This window comes from Erpetoichthys calabaricus, chromosome 2, assembly GCF_900747795.2.
Source record: "Erpetoichthys calabaricus chromosome 2, fErpCal1.3, whole genome shotgun sequence".
NCBI classification, from domain to species: Eukaryota; Metazoa; Chordata; class Cladistia; order Polypteriformes; family Polypteridae; genus Erpetoichthys; species Erpetoichthys calabaricus.
Window position 1 is genome coordinate 21961944 of NC_041395.2, and position 23410 is coordinate 21985353.

At 42.6% G+C, this 23410-nt stretch overlaps 1 protein-coding gene across 1 annotated transcript in view; it reads left to right on the top strand.

The window, feature by feature from the left end:
• The window catches only part of LOC114645688 (GTPase HRas), a 133267-nt gene that overhangs the window by 1083 nt on the left and 108774 nt on the right, over nt 1–23410 (top strand). The gene's annotated exons all lie outside the window — the stretch shown is intronic.

Consider the following 23410-nt stretch of genomic DNA (forward strand, 5'->3'; position numbering starts at 1 on the left):
GATGCGTCCCCCCCTTTCTCTGCAACACGTGTCTGTGACTGACACAATCGTGCTCTATTAATCGATCGATCATTTGTTATTTTTATCCATCGAGCACCTTTTTTCATAATTAGCCAGTAGTTATACATTGCAGGATATTCCGCTAAAAGCTCTGGGGTCGTATATCCATTTTAGTTAGTCGAACAAATGGTTTATATAGTACAATTTTACCAGTATGCTCAATTAGTAAAGTGCGTTAGAAAATGGACCGATGAAAGGATTGATGGACGGTAACTGGGTAACCTATTTATTACATAAAAATGGGTGGCTGCATGAACAATCATGAAGCACTTCACGGGTTGACCATTTTATTGTATAATATGAACGGCTAGAGGATAGCAGACTGTGTCTCTTAACTTGGACTCCACAGGTCAAGTCAGTGGATTGATGAAAGGAGTTATGGATGAGATTTTTAAGAGTGCCGGTACCTTTGGTCTCAAAAATAAAGGTGTCCCAGTGGTTCTTCAGAGTAGCTTCCCAAAAGACTCCTCCACATGAAGGCTCCAGAAAGAACCTTTTATTTAGATCTGTTAACAGGTCCATAAGGTCAATAACAATGAATAGATGCTGACATGTGGGATTTTTGCACAAACTACTAAGACATGGGAGTTGACAACCTTCAAGAAAACTCTGGATGCGATATTGGGACAGTTTAATTATTTAGCTAAACAAATGGGCTTGATGGAGTGAATGATCTCCTCTCGTTTGTCAATGTTCTTGTGTGACAATGGTGCATGATTTTAAAAGGATTCTTGCTGCATACGAAAACACAGGCTAGGCCCAGGTTTTCAGATAGATAGATTGGGATTAATAAAGTATCTATCTATGGGAAATTCACATTCTCCAGCAGCAGCATAATGATACAATAAATAATATTAAATTAAAGAATGATAATAATGCAGGTGAAAAACAGACAATAACTTTGTATAATGTTAAATGTTAACGTTTACCCCCCAGGGTGGAATTAAAGAGTCGCATAGTTTGGGGGAGGAACGATCTCCTCAATCTGTCAGTGGAGCAGGACGGTGACAGCAGTCTGTCGCTGAAGCTGCTCTTCTGTCTGGAGATGATACTATTTAGTGGATGCAGTGGATTCTCCATAATTGATAGGAGCCTGCTGAGCGCCCTTCGCTCTGCCACAGATGTCAAACTGTCCAGCTCCATGCCAACAATAGAGCCTGCCTTCCTCACCAGTTTGTCCAGGCGTGAGGCGTCTTTCCTCTTAATGCTGCCTCCCCAGCACACCACCGCGTAGAAGAGGGCGCTCGCCACAACTGTCTGATACAACATCTGCAGCATCTTATTGCAGATGTTGAAGGACGCCAGCCTTCTAAGGAAGTATAGTCGGCTCTGTCCTTTCTTGCACAGCGCATCAGTATTGGCAGTCCAGTCTTATTTATCATCTACCTGCACTCCCAGATATTTATAGGTCTGCACCATCTGCACACAGTCACCTTTGATGATCACTGGGTCTATGAGGGGTCTGGGCCTCCTAAAATCCACCACCAGCTCCTTGGTTTTGCTGGTGTTCAGTTGTAGGTGGTTTGAGTCGCACCATTTAACAAAGTCCTTGATTAGGTCCCTATACTCCTCCTCCAGCCCATTCCTGATACAGCCCACGATAGCAGTGCCATCAGCGAACTTTTGCACGTGGCAGGACTCCGAGTTGTATTGGAATTTTATTGGAGTTGTATTGTATTTTCTGAATCTCTTCCAGGAAGCCTACATTACATTTAAATATTTAATTTTCTTTCTGTATATTAGAAAGTTTTTCAAAGCACAAAGAGCCTGTTATATCTATAGGCAATAATATTGTACATATAAAAAGGAAGAAGACGAAGACAGGTTCAAAGTGATAAACTTTAACAGGTCCTTTTATTAAGATTGTTTCAGAGTACACATTACACCACCTTATTATTATTATTATATACTTCCTAAGAGCTCCCCAATACCCATAATTCCTTATTACTGCAGAATTCCCAAAAGTTCAGACTTACAATATACTACAGAGCCAACTTCATATGCAGAGAACCCTTCCCAAAATAAACTGGTGCTTTGTCTAGTAATGGTTCTAAGAGAAACCTCACAACCCAATAATGAACCATTAAGTGCCATTAAAGAAGCATTATTTTTAAAAGAGTGCTAACAAAAAAAAATCTTCTAGAGCCCCGTCACACTATTAATGCCAGTTAGCACTGCTGCCTCACAGAGCAAGTGTCCCATATCTGAATCCTGCCCCAGTAACTGACTACATGAGTTTTGCCATGTTTGGTGTCTGTACCCCCAGTTTTCCTACCACACATCCCAGTGTACTGATTGGTGGATTCATAGAATGTGATTGTATCAGTCATAGATACAGTATGTGCTGAAGAGAAAAGAGGGACGCAGCCAACAATACAAATGCAAGGATTGATGAACTATCACAGACCACTCTACTGAGTAACCTATTTATTATGTAAACTGGATTGATGGCTGGATGAACCATCACAAAGCACTTCACTGAGTCACCTATTTATTATGGACGTAAATGGATGGCAAGGTTTAGTCCGTGGATTTATCACCGTAATTATGCAGTTTCTATATCTCTGCCCTTCCAGCAGTGGTAGTGTTTGTCTCTTGCAGAGGGTCATAGGTTATAAAGACTAAAACCTTATGATTTGTAGTCACCCTTTCTCTTACTTATCACTTTTTTGTAGTGAAAGCATCTAAGGTATTTGAAAAGCATTGAGGTAATATTTTTTTACATTGCTTATGAAATTAAATATTGGTGAGTTATGTGCTTTGTGATAGTCCATCCATCCATTTTATGTAATAAATAGGTTCCTTAGTGTAGTGGTCTGTGATAGGAAACACCCAACCATAAAAGACTGTCTCTTTCTCAGCAACCCGTTATCTCAGACTGACACAATCGTTTTCTCCGTTCACTGACTAATAAGTAGACAGGGATGTGTAGTAGGAAAACTAAAGTAACCCGGCTTAAGGGGTACAGATACAGAAGATGGCAAGCCCGTGCAGTCTCTTACTGGGACAAGATTCAAATCCAGGGCAATGGCTCTGTGAGGCAACTGTGCTATTGATGACACGAATGGTGTAAAGGCGCTATATAAGCTTAGCAGGTGTTCACGGCTAAGCAAAATTGAGATGTAAAGCTAATGGTTGCCTGTTCAGTTGCTACCATTCAGTTATTCTTCGAGCCTTTCACTGCATTCATTCATTTACTGAATATCCTAATTCTAATTTTAGGGTCACAGGGAGCTTTGTATTCTTTTATTATTCTTTAACGTCATATGCACAGATACCAGGAACTGGTTGTAAAGCCCAAGTCTGCTACTCCAGCTACACAAGTGACTTTTTCTGGGGGTTTCAGGGAGACTGAACTAGCACAATATTTGTGTTTACAGTGCCCTCCATAATGTTTGGGGCAAAGACCCCTCTGCTCCACAGTTTAAAATTACAAATCAAACACTTCAGACGTGATTAAAGTGCACATTGTAGACATTCATTTAAGGGGGTTTACATACATTCTGGTCACACAACACTTTTTCAATGTGGTCGTCCTCTCACTTCAGGGCACCATAATGGTTGGCATACAGCAATGGCAAGTCTATTAAAGCCCTCATATTTCGTACTTTGTCGCGTATCCCTTGCATGCAATGATTGCTTGAAGTCTGCGATTGATAGACTTCACCAGGTGCTGAGGGTCTTTTCTGGTGATGTTCTGCCATGGCACTGTATATACAGTATATTGTGGCTGAGTGCAGGGATGAAATTTGTGGCACCTACTCACGCGTCCATCCATCCATCCATCCATCCATCCATCCTCTTTTGCTTATCTGAGGTCGGGTCGCAGGGGCAGCAGCTTGAGCAGAGATGTCCAGACTTCCCTCTCCCCGGCCACTTCTTCTAGCTCTTCCGGGAGAATCCCAAGGCGTTCCCAGGCCAGCCGAGAGATATAATCCCTCCAGCATGTCCTGGGTCTTCCCCGGGGCCTCCTCCAGGTTGGACGTGCCCGGAACACCTCACCAGGGAGGCATCCAGGAGGCATCCTGATCAGATGCCCGAGCCACCTCATCCGGCTCCTCTCGATGCGGAGGAGCACTACGGTTTATGCTACTCACGCGTGTGTGATAATAATATAATAGTAGTAAAATGCAGGGCATTGCCTATAATGGAATAAAGTGCAAGTGTGGTCACAAAATAAATTCACGATAAAAAATTTAGCTACAAACTGACTAAACCCACCTTGGACAGCAACTTTGCATACCTGCGCCAAGTTCCGAAAATGCTTCCTAATAGGTTCAGCCCTACTAAACTTCAGACGCAGTCTCTAAATAAAGTTCCCCAAGGAGAAACATTTTGTAATGAAACCTAGCCTGTGGTCTTCTCTTGTGCAAAAGTCAGCAGAGAGAGGCTCAACCGAGTGGGTTTGCATACGAGACAAACACACGAGTGCCCATTCAGGTTTATACTACTGTGTATATTACAGAAGTTATAATGTTTGCCTTCTGCAGGCCATTTAATTTTTTTTCTCATGGAATATACTGTCTCAGCAACTGATAAGGGCTGCTCGGTCCCTGTACGATCGGTGTCAGAGCTTGGTCCGCATTGCCGGCAGTAAGTCGAACCCGTTTCCAGTGAGAGTTGGACTCTGCCAGGGCTGCCCTTTGTCACCGATTCAGTTCATAACTTTTATGGACAGAAGTTCTAGGCGCAGCCAGGGTGTTGAGGGGGTCCGGTTTGGTGGACTCAGGATTGGGTCACTGCTTTTTGCAGATGATGTTGTCCTGTTTGCTTCATCAGGCCGTGATCTCTAGCTCTCTCTGGATCGGTTCGCAGCCGAGTGTGAAGCGGCTGGGATGGGAATCAGCACCTCCAAATCCAAGACCATGGTCCTCAGCCGGAAAAGGGTGGAGTGCCCTCTCAGGGTTGGTAGCGAGATCCTGCCCCAAGTGGAGGAGTTCAAGTATCTTGGGGTCTTGTTCACGAGTGAGGGAAGAATGGAGCGTGAGATCGACAGGCGGATCGGTGCGGCGTCCGCAGTGATGTGGGCTCTGCATCGGTCTGTCGTGGTGAAAAAGGAGCTGAGCCACAAGGCAAAGCTCTCAATTTACCAGTGGATCTACGTTCCTACCCTCATCTATGGTCATGAGCTATGGGTAGTGACCGAAAGAACGAGATCACGAATACAAGCGGCTGAAATGAGTTTCCTCTGCAGGGTGTCTGGGCTCTCCCTTAAAGATAGGGTGAGAAGCTCAGTCATCCGGGAGGGGCTCAGAGTAGAGCCGCTGCTCCTCCGCATCGAGAGGAGTCAGATGAGGTGGCTCGGGCATCTGATCAGGATGCCTCCTGGACGCCTCCCTGGTGAGGTGTTCCGGGCATGTCTAACCGGGAGGAGGCCCCAGGGAAGACCCAGGACACGTTGGAGGGACTATGTCTCCCGGCTGGCCTGGGAACGCCTTGGGATTCTCCCGGAAGAGCTAGAAGTGGCCGGGGAGAGGGAAGTCTGGGCATCTCTGCTCAAGCTGCTGCCCCCGCGACCCAACCTCGGATAAGCGGAAGAGGATGGATGGATGGATGGAATATACTGTGTAACAAAGTTATTATGATAGTACATTTAGGAGCAGGGACATTTCTAGAATACTAATTGGCATACTGGCTGTGATGATTTAAACTTGTCAGTAAAATGATTGTGTAGGAGCCAATCAGACATGGGAACTAATAAAGAACAAGCAGCGTAGATGAAGACGGTGATGGTTTTAATTTCTTAAGGGACATTGTAATGTCAGTAGTTTAAAATGCAGGATACAGGGGATAGCAATAAAAACTAAAAAAAAAATAAAAAATGTTATTGTATACAATAAAATAACACAAATGCACATCTTCATACAGTATTGGGATTAATAAAGTATCTATCTATCTATCTATCTATCTATCTATCTATCTATCTATCTATCTATCTATCTATCTCTATCTATCTATCTATCTATCTATCTATCTACATATGAAGCAGATAGAAGTTAAGACTAGAGTGAATATTTACATTTTTTTTTTAACCACTAGGGGGCTCTGTCCCCAGTCGTGTGCTACACACAAGCCACTTTGCAGCTCTGCTACTCGCGTATGGGGAAGCGGATGTCCAATTTAAACAGATTGTTATTTTCAAGGGAATTGTTAAATATCTGCGCTCTTTGTTGGCTGGGATTGGCTCCAGCAGACCCTCGTGACCCTGTGTTAGGATTTCGCGGATTGGATAATGACTGACTGACTGACTGACTGATTGATAGTTCTATTATGCATATGAAACAAACTATTTTACATTACAGCGAGTAATTAACCGTAGTAAAAAATAGCAAAATGTAATAAATTGAAAGAAAATTATGTTTCATGTTGCATTAGAGGTTGCATTATACGTTTTTGTTCTGTTTGGCTTCGAAATTAACGCACAAATACTTTTTAAACTTTTACTGTAAAAAGCTGCAGTTTAAACAATATTTTTGGAATTTAGCTTTTCATTAATATAGCTTTCAATTTTGATTCCATGTTTGAAGTTACATCATGACAACACAACGTATAACTTCCCATGAGTGAATTTAATTTCTTTCTCTCTAATAAATAAACCAACTTTTTCAAATGTTTGTCCCTGTGATTTGTTAATTGTCATAGGAAAAGCTATTCTAACGGGAAACTATAAATGTTTTAATATGAATGGCATATCACGATCTCCTTTGGTGTTTAATGTTATCCCCAGAAGATGTACTACATTACCTTTCTTGTCGCCTGTTAAAATTTTATATGTCAGAATTGTTTGACCAATTTTCAATCCAACTAATCTTCTCCTATTACATAGCCCATCACTCAGACATAAATTACGTAATAACATTACGATACATCCTTCTTTCAACAGTAGTTCGGCCAGTGGAAGACCAGACGGTGTTAAATGTTGTAGATATTCTATGGGATATTGTAAGTTGATGTTTTCATCTTCCGCACCAGCACCACCAACTGTTTCATCATAGTCTATTGATATGCATTTAACCAATTTGCCGTGTAACAATTTTCGCGTTAATTCATTTGACTTCATTGTTTCTCGGTGCTAGGATTGCCCGTGTACTCATTTCTTCTGTTGGTAACCTTCATGATGAAATTCATCAATAAGATTTGGACATAAGTCTTTTTTTTTTTTTTAATTTGGAACTTAAAGTGAGGAAAACGTAAATATATATTTATAAGAACTGAGAGAGCATTAACTGTGACTGTCAAAAGCATTCACACGAATGAGAGACGAGAGGACCATGTGCGTGGTTGAATATGGTTGAGAGGAAGGTGTGACTTGAAAAAATGTCATGGCCAAAGTTTCGTGTCTTAGGACTTGAAAAAATCACTTGGAAATAGTCTAGTCTATTATCAGGATTTTCCTTTATAATAGAGAGATTGTCTTTTAATGTGTAATTTGAGTACATTAGACAAAATTAAATAAAATACAACACTTCATCACTGCTGATAAGCAAGCTATTTTGTTTTTCTTAAAGAGAAAAGGTTGCAGACTTTATGTATTCTTTTTCCTGGATTTGTAAAAGTGAATTCTTTTGATCCCTAGAAATTACTAATGTCTTAATGACAAAATGTGTTAGGATATAGCGGGTTGGACAATGACTGACTGACTGACTGAATAAAAGTGGACACAACCTTACATTTTGATTTTTAATGAATTTGTAGTACTAGGGTGTTGTACCGTGTTATCCATTATAAATGAAGTGAGAAGTCTAGCAAAATGACACCTTTTACTGCCTAACTAAAAATAAAAGGTGTCATTTTCCTTAATAAATTTGAAAACCTTTCTGTAAATATGTTCATATTTTATCATTATGGGTTATTGATTGTAGATTGATGGGCGGAAATGGCAGATTTATCCACTTAAATCGAACCTACAACACAAAGGTAAAGGGGTCTGAATACTTTCTGTACAGGCACTTTCCTAACACATGGGCTACATGATAACTAAACTGAACATTGGACCAATGTCATCTGGTCTGGTGAGTCTTTTTTTTGTTTTTGAAGTTGGATTTTTTCAAGGTCCTGATTCATTAGTGAAAAATGTTGTTGTCCGCCAATAGCCAAGAATTGTTAGTCAGATAAAGACGTGCTGCATATTTAGTCAGATATATCAAGCTACAACTCCTGGTCCAGGCTCCGGTGACAGGAGTACTGGCAATGTGTCACCAAGCTGCTGCAGATAATTCCAAAACACAGTCTGGTGTTCAAACAGCCAAGGCGGACACGTGTCACTCCTCTGTTCAGATTAATGGGTTCTTGTAGCGGCACATATTAGGTTCACATCCTTGATGCTTGCCGACAGGGTGGTTAGTGGGTCTGCACCTTTATATGCGTCGGCTCGGCTCCTTCTAAACCACTCAGAACTGTTGATGAGTGGCGTCTGGTGATGCCATCTCTACGGGGGTATTAAATTACAATCCAGACTCTTATGTGTAGATCCTGGCTGGTGGAGCGAGCTGTCCACCTCCATTTGTAACCCTGACTCTCAATGTCTCCAAGAAGCATTTGTAGACCCTCTTGTTTGGTGAATTTATGTCTAACTCTCAGTTGTATTTGGTTCTGATCTCTTTGCCTGGGATGATTATTTTGTATCCTTGTCCTACTAAACTTGTCCTCAAACAGCCCCCATGATGATGTCACTCGACTATGTGGACTACTTTTGTAAGTCACTTGGGATAAAAGCTTCTGCTATGCAAATAAATGTACTCCATCAACATGCAATTTATATTTAATGTACAGTATATCTTATATATATAATAATATATAATATGCATGTGTAGTGCTCTCAGAAAATATTCAGACCCCTTCAATTTTTCACATTTTGTTATGTTGCAGCCTTGTGCTAAAGTCATTTAAATTAATTTTCTCCTTTATTAAGTAACACTGAATACCCCAGAATGACAAAGCAAAAACAGGATTTTAGAAATGTTTGCAAATTTACTAAAAAAAATACTGACACATCACTTTGACACAAGTATTCAGACCCTTTTCTCGGTACTTCATTGAAGCTTCACAATTGCAGCCTGGAGTCTTCTTGGGTTTGTTGCAACAAGTTTCATACTCCAGCATTTTGGGGATTTCATGCCATCCTTCTCTGCAGATCCTCTCAAGCTCAGTCAGATTGAATGAAGAATCTCAATGGTCACCTATTTTCAGTCCGGGCTCTGGCTGGGCAACTCGAGAACATTCCCAGAGTTGTCCCTATGCCACTCCAAAGTCGTCTTTGCTTTGTCTTGCGGGAAGATGAACCTTCAGCTTAGTCTGAAGCCCAGAGCACTCTGAGGAGGTTTTCATTAAGGATACCTCTGCACTTTGTGCCATTCAACTGTCATTCATCCCTGGTATGTCTCTCAGTCCCTGCTGCTGAAAAACACCCCTATGATGTGATGCTGCTACCAGCATGCTTCATCGTTGGAAATGTACTACAAAATGACAACAGAAGTTCAGAAGCAATGTCTCCATGTCCAAACAGTTAACTTTGTGAGCTGGAATGTTAAAGGTCTGAATCATGAATTAAAGAGAAAATGTTCATTCACCTAACAGGTCTAAATGCTAAAATAGTATTGTTACAGGAGACCCACTTATTAAGCAAGGATCAGATTCGGCTGCACAGAGACTGGACTGGCCAAATATTCCATTCCAGCTTTACAAAGTAAACTAGACGTGTTGGAATTCTTATACATGAGCAGTCTCATTTGTAGTTTCTGATCCTGAAGGGAGATGCTGTATGTGATGGTCATGGGAAATTTTTTTGAACTGTAAAGTGATTTTGATAAATATCTACGTACCCAATGTGGATGACAGGGACTTCATCCAAAACGTATTTGCATCCATTCCCAATGTGAACACTCATAAAAGCACAATGGCTTGGGACTTTAATTGTATTTTAAATCCAGACCTAGGTAGGTCTCTTGCCACAGGGACGATGATGTCCAACACAGCAAAGACAATTACACAGTTAGTAACTGACCACAACTTATCAGACCCCTGGAGATTTCTAAACCCAAACTCAAGAGCATATTCCTTCTACTCACCAGTGCATCAATGTTACTCAAGAATGGATTATTTCTTTATAGATAACGATTTCTTGCCTACGATTAAATCTTGTAAGTATGACACTATTGTTACCTCCGACCACACCCCTTTAATTATGGAGCTAAAATCATTATGCCCCACATACTCATCTCGCAGCTAGTGTCTTAACCCACTTTTATTAGCAGACGAGAACTGTATGGTATTTATATCCAAGCAAATCGATTTTTTTATTTTTTTAGAGGCCAATACATCCTTACTGTTTGATCATAGAGACACTGCTTTAGAACTTTTGTTGACATTTTGTATTCTTTAATGTAGTATATTGTTACATATGATTGATTTGACCTAGATTTCATATTACTGCCAGGTGTTATGGCTATGGAGCCTATTGTTCTGCTGGCACTTGTGGTTATTGGGGTAGAGAAGATCAATAAAAATAGCATTGCCCTCTTTCCCTACAGCCCCATTTTGCCTCCCCAAGTGAGGCAGATCACACTTCACAAAGTTCCGGTACTCTGACATGCCAAGAGACAGAGCACATCCTGAACAAAACGAACCCCCCCCAGCAGCTGCATAGAAAAGGTTAAAATTGATCTTATGAAAGAACAGTCCAAATACAATAAAATGAATGGACCTACAAGAGCATCAGATTTAAGTTGCAGGCAATTCTCAAAGTTCTCCACCTGACTCCTCTCCTCTGTCTCGTTACCCCTTAAGTGCACAATCATTTGAGAATTACTGTAAATGATGTGACCTGGTATTATATTTATGAAAAAGAAAAGGAGTGGAGACAGGCCTGTTACTTGTGGTGGTCCAGTGTTGTTCACACAGTCCTTGAATCTCACAAGCTGCGGTCCTGAAGACCAGGTTCGTTTGTGTCTCACGCCTGTTAAAGTGAAAGCAGGGGGGACGAGAGGGACACTTGTGTAAGAAAATGTGAGATGGCCAATTCGGATTTTAACTTTGTGTTTTAACTATTCGATTTTGATGTTTTTTCTTACTGTTGTATTTTATGGATTTATTTATGGAGGATGATTTATTGAAGAATGGTATACAGCTGCACAGCACTATTGATACTGTTGCTTTTTGCATTTTAATAAGTTTGTTCACTTTGCATTTAAAACTTGCTGTTTCCTCACTTGACTGCGGTGGGCTGGCGCCCTGTGTTGGCTGGGATTGGCTCCAGCAGACCCCCGTGACCCTGTAGTTAGGATATAGCGGGTTGGATAATGGATGGAGGGATGGGTCCGTGACCCACACAAGAACCTTTTAACCCTTAGTTAGAGTTTAAAATGATAGGTTCGGAAATGGACAGAACATTAGCACCAAGTTGATCCCCTTTTCTGATGGTGACTTTTGTAAACCAGGAAAGAGAAAATAACCCCCCAGACTAGATTAACACAATGAAACAAGCAGTGCATATATTAAAAAAAAATCCAAACATAATTATACATATATTCTCCCTTAGACTATCATACATAAGGAAAACAAAACAAATAAACAAGTAACAATTTAAATGGGAATACTATGGAATAACCACCTCTATAATAGAAATGGCCTAGTGTGGACACGAAGGAAAGAAAAGAAAAATAACTCGTAATTACAGACAGAACATGAATATAACCAGCACATACATACATATTTTAGACAGACACCTTTCTTGTACCCCACAATAAGCAGACCCTCAGTCCCTTTATTAAATAAATATCCTTCTCCCTGTGTATTTTCTAAAAACATCCAACCTGACTGGATAATCCACAGTGCTGTCGCACCTATAAAACCCGTAAAACAATACGTCCAAACACCAGGTAAAAGTCCCAATAATGACTTTATTGTAACAAAAGTGTACACAAAGGACTTCCACTATGCACAATAATAAATCAATACAATAATCATATCCTCCACTCCACCCAGCAGCTCTGTCGCACTTCCTCCCAACTCCGGCTCTCCTTGCTGGATTTCCCAGAGTCCTCTTATAGTCCTTGACCCGGAAGTGCTTCTGTCCTTCTGTCCATGTGCATCCATAGCACTTCTGGGTCAGATGAAAACTGTTCTTTTTCTTCATTTCTTCCGTCCCCATGATGAGGTAGTACTTCCGGGCTATAATAGAAACACTCGTGCCTCCCTGCAGCGTCTCCTGGTGGCCCCCACGGTATCCAGCAGGGCTGTGCAGCTGAACTCCGTTGTCCATAATGCCCTGCGGGAATTTGGGACACCTCCATGTTGCAGGGAGGACTCCCTCTAGCGGCCTGGTGGTGCTGACCGGGATAAACTGCCGGCCATCCCTCACACTGCCTATGTAGCAGAAGATGTGAGTTTCAACAGCAAAAAGGCAGTGCCGCACAAATGGATGTCCTCCGATGGTTTGCCGATACGTTTAATAGTGTGCACAGAAACCAATCCACACACGTCAGAATCTCTTGCTAATTGGAGCGCCCCTTGAACTAACTCTCTCTCTCTGTTCCTTCTGTCATTCTTCTCAAAAAGAACAAAGTGCATCCCCTTACATTACAGAATGGCACGTTACACAGGTGCAGCTTGACCACCCTCTCCCCTTAAAGTGATATCCTGCAATTATTTAATTCACAGGGTGTATAATTTTCAAGGAGAACAAGGCGGCAGAAACAGAGTAAACATAATCTGTACGACCCGCTACACCAGGGGTCCTCCGTTGCGGGCCTGGAGGGCCGCAGCAGCTACAGGTTTTCATTCCAGCCAGTTTCATTATTAGAAATCAGTCCTTGCTGATGATGAAACTTGCTATTTAACTCTATGCCTTGTTAGCAAAAAGACAAATTTTAGTTTCATTTTAGATCTCCTGGAGGTCCGCAGTGGCTGCAGGTTTTCACTTCAACCACTTTCTTAATCAGACCCCATTTATTTACTACTAAAGCACTACATTTTTTTTATGGATTAAATTTTGGTTATATTGCCTGTTACAATTCAGAACCCTTAATTGCCTATTTTAGTTTTTAACAGCTACATTTAAGTTTCTATTGTTGCCTGTTTTCTTAACTAGACATTAATTAATGATGAAATTCAGATTACCAATAAACCAGCAGCTCTGCAGCAAACGTGCTTCCTTTTAAACCTGTGCATATACACCATTGAGTATCCATGTTAAAAAAATGTTTAGAAATAAATGAGAGGGGAGCTGGAAGGATCGTTAAGTTAAAATCTGTTCTGGTCCACAAAACTCCTAGATAATGCCCTCAGAGAAGGAAACTCTACAGTACAATTAACATTTCAGGCACAGGGCTCACCGGATGTGCGGAAACCCCAAAGGTCCATGCTGTGACAACACGCGTGCCTACAACGCGTTTGCGAAAGGAGTCACGGCTTAAACCAACTGTGACAACGCGCACGCCTGCAACGTGCTTGCGAAAGGAGTCACGACTCAAACCAAAGGTCCATGCTGTGACAACGCGCGCGCCTACAACACGCTTGCGAAAGGAGTCACGGCTTAAACCAACTGTGACAACGTGCACGCCTGCAACGTGCTTGCGAAAGGAGTCACGACTCAAACCAAAGGTCCATGCTGTGACAACGCGCGCGCCTACAACACGCTTGCGAAAGGAGTCACGGCTTAAACCAACTGTGACAATGCGCACGCCTGCAACGTGCTTGCGAAAGGAGTCACGACTCAAACCAAAGGTCCATGCTGTGACAACGCGCGCGCCTACAACACGCTTGCGAAAGGAGTCACGGCTTAAACCAACTGTGACAACGCGCGCGCCTACAATGCGCTTGTGAAAGGAGTCACGGCTCAAACCAAAGGTCCATGCTGTGACAATGCGCACGCCTACAACTTGCTTGCGAAAGGAGTCACGGCTCAAACCAATTGTGACAACACGCACGCCTACAACGTGCTTGCGAAAGGAGTCACGGCTCAAACCAAAGAAAACACAGAAACGAGACTACGACCTGTGAACTACTCCTGAGGTAAAGCGTGCACGCCAGGTTGTACGGCCGTCCGGACGCGACCGCCCACACCACCGCATATACCCTCCATGATATGTCTTCACGCAGCGGCTTCCCACCGAGGCGCATATTGCGCTGTGGCGCTCGCCCCACAGTCAGACGCAGCGGCCTCCCAGAGTCAGTAGTTGTTAGGTCCCCAAACAACACAACCTGTTCAAGCGGTCGGTGTCAGTGAAGGCAACAGACTCACGTCTCCACAAAACGAAACCGCTTTAGTACAGATATGCCTATTGGATTAAATGACATTTCCCCAGACGCACCCGCCCTCCTTTATATGTCATCCATCCACATATCAGACGGAACAGAAACTGATTGCCATTCTAGGATTTCCGATCCGCTATCGAATTGGGTTTACTTGTTTCTCATAGATCAATAAAAGCACTAACAAGCCAAATAGTTAAATACCAAGTTTCATTATCAGCAAGGACAAACCTGCAGCTACTGTGGCCCTCCAGGACCGTTCTCCAGGACCCCTGCACTACACACTTACCTCAGTCCATCTCACTTCATGAACTACAAGATGTTCCAAAGCGGTTTGTGCTTACTGGCTGCGGGCACATACTTTCTGGTGCCCCCATGACCCTGAATTGGATTAAGCGGCTTGGAGAATGTCATCCTTGCATTATATTCTGTTATTTTGTGCGGCACCTTTGGTGTTCAGTGACTGAACAGTTAACGGAGTGCCCAGTTAGAGGCAGGACTGACTCAGACGTGCGGGTATCGCTGTCTACAGAAATAAGGTCACTGTCATCACATATTGGAATTGTAATATCTGTACAGTAAGAGGGAGGGATGGGCAGAGCCGGGGCTGTGATTCAAGCTATCATTATGGAATTCATTATGGGATTCCCGGAACAAAGAAAGAAGCACAAAACAAAAATTGATCAGTCAGTTTTATGCAGTGCCAGTCATACGAGCTCACTAACTGCATACCATTACAGTTCAAAAGCATGTTGGTTAAGGTGAAAAGCTGGCCCTCGTGAATAAGCTTTGCACTTTGATACATTTTAAAAATGAATCAATTTTTTATTTAATTTTCATTTAAATACTCTATATACTCCTTTTGCAGTAACGTGGATGGAAAGGAAATGAAAGGCTTACTGGACTCAATGCTGGACCGTAACCTACATGCCCAGCAAGTGAGGCCAAGCAGGAGTTGCTTAGACTTCCTGCACATTAATTGTAAAAACAAAATTGAAATTCTTCTTCTTCTTCTTTTGGCTGCTTCCGTTAGGGGTTGCCACAGCAGATCATCTTCTTCCATATCTTCCTGTCCTCGCCATCTTGCTCTGTCACACCCATCACCTGCATGTCCTCTGTCACTACATCCATAAACGAGCACACCAGAACGTTGTAGCTGCACCCCTTTAAAAAGACCAAACCTCCATGCTTGCTGTTTTAGAGAGATAGTAGGGCCCTGCACAATTTTTTTTAGGGCCATGTATCATGTGTTGGCCGTTGTCACCAATTCCATTTCCTCCCTTTCCCTTTCCCCACTTTTGTAGTTTTACTTAGGGATGTCACAATACCTGAATTTCTGTATTTGACACCAATGCCAGTGAAATTTCAGGATACTTAATCTCTTATATATATATATATATATATATATATATATATATTACTCTTCTGGTTTGTCCTGCTTCCACTTCAAAACCGGTCCCGCCCACACGCAGCCGACACGGCATTTCTCAATTCTTATTCGTCCTCTTCCAAACCCTTCCCCATGCTGGCCCAATACAATGCCCCAACACGTCATACCGATGTTGCAGTGATTTTCATCAGAGAAGATGGCGAACTACCTGCCGAAAGGGACATTTGCCTCTGTCCCATAGGCAACTCCTGTAAACAGATTTCCACGCTCAATATGAATTGCGATCCAATGGTTTACCCACTTTTTTCCCCTTACAGAGACATTGGCTGGCACAAAGATTTACAACATGTTCCCGATAAAAGAACCGGCAAGTGAATAAGGCTTACTCAATGCCAATTTTACATGTACAGATTAGCAATGAGGAATACATTTAGTATTTTGCACTCCAGCGACAAACTATTCCAACAGTACGTCGTAGATGTGTATGTTAAAACGGAGGGCACGCGTCTCAACTATCAGATCACATTAACAAGATCTGCGCGTGGAACTATCAGACGCACTCCAAGCAAACGCTGAAAATAACAACATACGTGTAGGCAAAATGATCATATTACCATCCGCATTTCCAGGAAGTCCAAGATACTGTACATGCAACAAAACTATCTGGGTGCCATGGCTATAGTACGTAAATTCGGAAAGCCTGATTTATTTATCGTCCTGCGGAAGGTTGGCACCATGCCCGGGATTGGTTCCTGCCTTGTGCCCTATGTTGGCTGGGATTGGCTCCAGCAGACCCCCGTGACCCTGTGTTCGGATTCAGCGGGTTGGGAAATGGATGGATGGATGATTTATTTATCACTTTCACATATAATCCTGCTTGGCAGGAAATTCTTCATGCACTGTCGTATACCCAAAGACCAGAGCACAGACCTGATACCAGTCTTCAGCCACGGTAAGTTGTTCGTGGCTTTTTCTACGGTTAGATCTTTCGACTCATTATCTGTTGTCTCCACCAAAACACCTATGCACAACTGCGTCTTTCAGGAAGTATTTATTTCTTCTTGATTTCTGAATTCCTTTCTCACCGTTTTCTGTTCCTATTCTTAGACCGCCGCATGCTACGGCGGGCGTTGGCTAGTACTTAATATCACATTAAAAGTGGAAATCCCATTCAATGGCTTTTTATTAAAAGTGCCCCCATTATTAAAGTGTACAATACTGTGGCTTTTCTGTAATAGAGTATAAAATATATAAATAAATAAATAAATATAATAATATAATAAATCCTAATAATAACACCTAATAATCCTAATAATAAAAATGACATTTTATGATAGTGGTATATCAATCAAGTCGTTACCTAAGTAAACTAGTGCTGACACTCATAAATATCAAAGAACAATCCAAGACTTGAATTTGTGATAGGTAAGGGGCTTCCTCTTGTTAACAGCAACTAATTTGGATTTCAGCACAAGGCTTATAAAGAGTGATGCCATCATGGACTACCTGATTTATCTTGTCATGTGCACATTCTAATTTTATTTTCGGACATTTTCTCTGCTGTAACTGAAAAATACTGCTTAAAATCCATCCATCCATTATCCAACCCGCTATATCCTAACTACAGGGTCACGGGGGGTCTGCTGGAGCCAATCCCAGCCAACACAAGGCAGGAAACAAACCCCAGGGCAAGGCACCAGACCACCACAGGGTGCACACACACACGCACACACTAAGGACGATTTAGGATCGCCAATGCACCTAACCTGCATGTCTTTGGACTGTGGGAGGAAACCCATGCAGACACGGGGAGAACATGCAAATTCCACGCAGGGAGGACCTGGGAAGCAAATGCAGGTCTCCTAACTGTGAGGCGGCAGGCAGCGCAATCCACTGCACCACTGTGCCACCCCTGCTTAAAATCCATCCATCCATCCATCCATTTTCCAACCCGCTGAATCCGTACACAGGGTCACGGGGGTCTGCTGGAGCCAATCCCAGCCAACACAGGGCACAAGGCAGGAACCAATCCCAGGCAGGGTGCCAACCCACCGCAGGACACACACAAACACACCTACACACCAAGCACACACTAGGGCCAATTTAGAATCGCCAATCCACCTAACCTGCATGTCTGTGGACTGTGGGAGGAAACCGGAGCGCCCGGAGGAAACCCACGCAGACACGGGGAGAACATGCAGACTCCACGCAGGGAGGACCCGGGAAGCGAACCCAGGTCCCCAGGTCTCCCAACTGCGAGGAAGCAGCGCTACCCACTGTGCCACCGTGCCGCCCCTGCTTAAAATCAATTTTTAAAATTCAAACACTTTTATCTTGTGACCTGTAGGGGGACCTATAGAGCCCCAAACCGCAGGCACAACCTTAGCAGACAGAAGGTTCAAATAAGCATTTATTGTAACAAAATACCTCTACATGTGCAAACTTTACATAGAAGCCTAAGCTCAATACAACTCTTTTTCTCTTCTCTTTTTTTTCTCCTCTCCCTGAACGGCTTTGTCCTCTTCCTCCCGATTCCAACTCACCTGGGTGAGGCTGAGTGGCTCCTTTTATATAAGACTGCCAGGATGTTGCACTACTGAGTCAGGAAGAAACCCCAAAAAATAGGGACCATTAATCCCTGCAGCACCCATGGCTCCCAGCAGGGCTGCCCCTACAGGACTACAGTTCCCAGCATACACTGTGGATATGTGTACAGGTTCCATACATGTTGGGGGGAGAGCATATAGACCTGACAGGTTGTCTTCCTCTGTCCCATCATAATACTGGATTCCCATCTGGGTAAGGATCTTCGGTCCAGCCTCCGTTTCCATTTCGGTATCCTGCCCACCTCCTGGCCAGTTACAGAACAATACATTTTATTTATATAGTCCCTTCCCCATGTTCAAGGAGCTTGAACATCCTGAGCAGGGTCTCAAGCCCATGTGCGGTGTCCATCACAATCTGTACTGTTCAGTTAGTGGGTTCTGAGATAATTCAGGGTATGTTCATTTAAACTAACTCTTTTAAGCTGTTTTTCTAACAACATTCTGTTAAGAAAGGGTTTGTCTGAGAAGCCCTCTGTTAAGCTTGTGACATTTGCTATTGTAAGACTTATATTCCCATCATTAGCTGATTTAAAAAAAATGAATACAAAGAGTGACAGATGAGTCAAATTGATTCATATTTCAAATGTCACAAACTCCTGCTGCTTTAATTGTCCAAATCTGTCCCTTTTTACATTTGCCCCAACCTCATGGCTTCCTATGTAAAGTCAACCCAAATTATTCCAACACTCTAGAACTCTTGTAATTATAGCTTTTGTAGTTTTGTTCATCATACGAGTGTCATGTTATGTCATTTTCTATCCTGCTTAATCCAGACCAGCATCCCTTTGTGGCTGGAGACAATCCCAGCTAGCACAGGGTCGCAAGGCAAGAATAAATTGGGGCGGAGTGGTGGCTCTGAGGCTAAGGATCTGCGCTGGTATCCAGAAGGTTGCCGGTTCGAATCCCCGTCACTGCCAAAAGAGATCCTACTCTGCTGGGCCCTTGAGCAAGACCCTTAACCTTTAATTGCTCCAGGGGCGCTGTACAATGGCTGACCCTGTGCTCTGACCCCAAGGGGTATGCGAAAACTAACAAATTTCTAATACGAGAAATCCTATAAGACGAAATAAAGAACAAAAAAAAAAATTATGGACAGGGTGCCAGTCCATTGCAGGACAAACACCCTTACCCCACACACCAGGGCCAATTTAGTGTTGCCAATTCAACCAACTTGCATATCTTTGGACAGTGGGAGGAAACCTGACCACCCAGGGGATATCCCATGCAGACGTGGGAAGAACTCCATGCAGAGAGAACCAGGGACATGGGACTCCTTATTGCGAGGCAGCAGTGCTACCAATAAACCATAAATTGAGGAGTCGAAGGTTTTGCCTACTGACTCCGCAGCCATAGTTTTTGCTGCCAATTTTCACTTTGACTTCTGACTTATCTTATTGAGAGGCCGCAGTGCTACCAATAAGCCATAAATTGAGGAGTTGGCGGTGCGATCAGTCGACGCGTCGCAGTTGGTGGTGCGATCAGTCGTAGGTTTTGCATACTGACTCCGCAGCCATGGGTTTTGCTGCCAATTCTCACTTTGACTTCTGACTTATCTTATTGAGAGGTGGCAGTGCTACCAATAAGCCATAAATTGAGGTGTTGGCGCTGCGATTGGTCGACGCGTTGGAATTGGCGCTGCGATTGGTCGACGCGTTGGAATTGGCGCTGCGATTGGTCGACGCGTTGGAGTTGGCGCTGCGATTGGTCGGCGCGTTGGAATTGTCGGTGTGATCGTTCGCCGCGTTGGAATTGTCTGTGTGATCGTTCAGCGCGTTGGAATTGGTGACCGATCAGTCGACACGTCGGAGTCGATAGTTTTGTGTGCTGACTCTGCAGCCCTGGTTTTTGCTGCCAGTTCATGCTTTGATTTCTGACTCATCTGAGTTTAATTTTCTAATAGTGATTGCTTCAGCCTACATATTATATAGAAATGAGGATTGAGTACAGCCTTGTCGAACGCCTTTCCTAATTTTTAAACCAGTCGGTTTATCTGCATGTCATTCTGATGGTTGCTTCTTGATTTTTGTTCAGTGATCTGATTAGCTCAAGCAGGTGTACTGGGACTCTCCGTTCTTTCCACAGTTTGTCATCTTCAACACAACTAGACGCTCTGCTCCGGTCAATAAAGCACATGTATACTGTACGTCTTTCTGGAACTTCTTTAATCGGAGAAAAATGTAAAACACAATCGTATTACATCTTCCTAGTTTTAGTAATGATCCTTGCACCAATATCTTCAATTAGTTACAGGCTGGAAACAAATTCTTCAAACAGCCTTGCTTGATAAAATTGAACAAAGAACTTTCTTTTCACCCTGAATAGCGAGGAAGTGCCCTCATTTTCCTCTGTTTTGTAGCCTGTGGAAGCAGTCTTGGATAGTGCGGTAATGTGAGTTGCTAAGTGACAGATTAGCGTCAAAGATGACACCCCATTTGCATTTTGATTGGGGAAAAACTAATATTCAGGCGCCCGACTCAAGATGTTGACAGTGTCTTGTTACTGGGAATATAAATTCCACTATAATAATTTACATTTAATGTGTTTAAAAAAACATATCTTTATCACTCGTCCAGTGTTTTAACTTATTGATTAAATAAATTCATTGTTAGGTGTGATTGATAAACAGAGCTGCATGTCATTCACATACAAATGGCAGAGGATATTATGTGTTTACTGATATCTCCTAATTATACTGAGAAAAACAGTTTGTAATTATTCAATAATGCACTGGGTGTACCAAATGAAAATGAACTTAAAACGTGTAGGAGTTAGACAAAATAATAGAAACGCCATATGAAAAACGAGACCTGCAGCAACAATGGCGACTCACACAGTATGAGGCTGATGGACAATTTTTTTATACTATTTGTTTGTTTGTTCTCAGTGTTTCTATAATTTTTAACAATTTTTACTGATGTGTTTGAGCTACTGGATGCCTGAATTTCCCTGTGGGGATTAATAAAGTCTGTCTATCTATCTATTATATAGTGCCTTTCACATCTTTCTATCTATCAATCGATGGCAAAAATTTAAAAATTCCTGTTTTCATGTTGCAATTCTGGGCTATCGAGTGTTGCTTGATGTTGGAAGACTTGAATTTAAAAGATTTTGGGATTTAGCTGCAGTGTAATGAAATCTGAAAAAGCAGAGGGGTCTAAATACTTTGTGAAGGCACTGTAGGTGGACCTAAGGAAAGGGCATCGGCCAATCAAAAATTGCAGTTCTTGACTTGGATAAATAGAATTTCCTGTAGTGACGGACACTGCTGAATGTATACGAGACTTTCCCAGAGTTAATGACAAGTTCTTGTACACAAAGCATTACTTGCATTGTGTGGAGTGTTGACATCTGCCTAAACAAACCAGTGTTGTTGATTTGTATCGATTGTCTCCAGTGGCTCTAAATGAAATCACTGATTTGTCAGGTTTGATAAGCAGTGTGTGTTATGACACGCATTTGTACAGTACTGCATAACTGATCTACACTCGCTGAGGACACTATTTGGAACGCATGTACACCTTATCCATACAATTATCTAATCAGCCAATCACGTGGCAGCAGAGCAATGCATAAAATCCTGCAGATAAAGGTCAAGAGCTTCAAAGTCCACATCAAACACCAAGTTGGGTGGAAAACATAACTATAGTGATTTGGACCCGTGGCATGAGTGTTGGTGCCACACAGGCTGGTTTGAATATTTCTGGAACTGCTGATGTCCTGGGATTTTCCCACACAACACTCTGAGGAGATTACTGAGAATGGTTCAAAAAAACAAACCTCCTGGGAATGGCAGTTCTTCAGACAGAAACCCCTTGTTGGTCAGAGGATTGGTTTGAGCTGACAGAATGGGTTACTGGAGCTCCGATAACCAAATGTGGTGAGTAGAAAAGTATCTTGGAATGCACAACATGCCGAACCTTGAGGTGGATGGGCTACAGCAGAAGACCACTTTTGGGTTTCACTCCTCTCAGTCAAGAACAGAAAGCTAAAGCGGCAGTGGGCACAGATTCACCAAAACTGGAGAGCTGAAGACTTGAAGAACATAGCCTGGTCTGATGAATCTCGATTCCTGCTGAATCACACAGATGGTAGGCTCAACAGCATCAGTCCAGGCACCCAACTTGCCTTGTGCCAACAGTCCAGGTTAGTTCTGGTGGTGTAATGGTGCGAGGAATGTGCTGTTGGTGCACTTTGTGCCCATTAAGATAAAATCAATCATCGCTTGAATGCTACAGCTGATTCGAGTATTGTTGCCGACCTTGAGCATCCCTTCATGGCCACAATTTACCATCTTCTGATGGCTACCTCCAGCATGATAATGCGCCATGTCGCAAAGCAAAAGTTGATCTGGACATGACAATGAGTTCAGTGTTCTTCAGTGGACCTCCCAGTCACCAGATCTGAATCCATTAGAATACCTTTGGGATGTGGCAGGATGAGAGATTCACAGCATGAATATGCAGCTGACAAAGCTACAGAAATTGCATGGTGCCATCAGAATCTCAAAGGAATGTTTCCAACATGTTTTGGAGCCCATGCCATGAAGATCTGAGGCTGTTTTCACATTCAAGAAGACTCTACCCAGTTTTAGTATAGAGGTCCTACAAATTTGCCCACTGATTGTAAACTCTGTTGCTTTTATCACATTTGTGCATCACTCCTGTTGGTGTTTGTAAATATAAAAATATATTGTGAACTGTTCTTACAGCTACTAAGTGGGAATCATTTCCCTAAGTGGGATCTAATGTAGAAGATCTGTGAAAATGAGGGAATACCAGAGTATTGGAGGAACAGTGTAATTGTACCCATTATTAACGAGAAGAATGATACTCAGGATTGTGGAAATTATAGAGAAATAAAGCTGACGTCACACACGGTGAAAATTTGGGAAAGGGTTATATAGAGAAGGCTTAGACCATAGGGGATGAGCAGTTCGGTTTTATGCCATGAAGAGGAACAACTGATGTAGTCTTTGTATTAAGAGAGCTAATAGAGAAGCACTGAGAAAAATGGAAAGGTCTGAATGTGGTGTTTACTGATTTGGAGAAGGCTTAGGATGGAGTGTCCCGTCGAGGTCTGGAGGTGCAGGAGAGAGAAAGGAGGA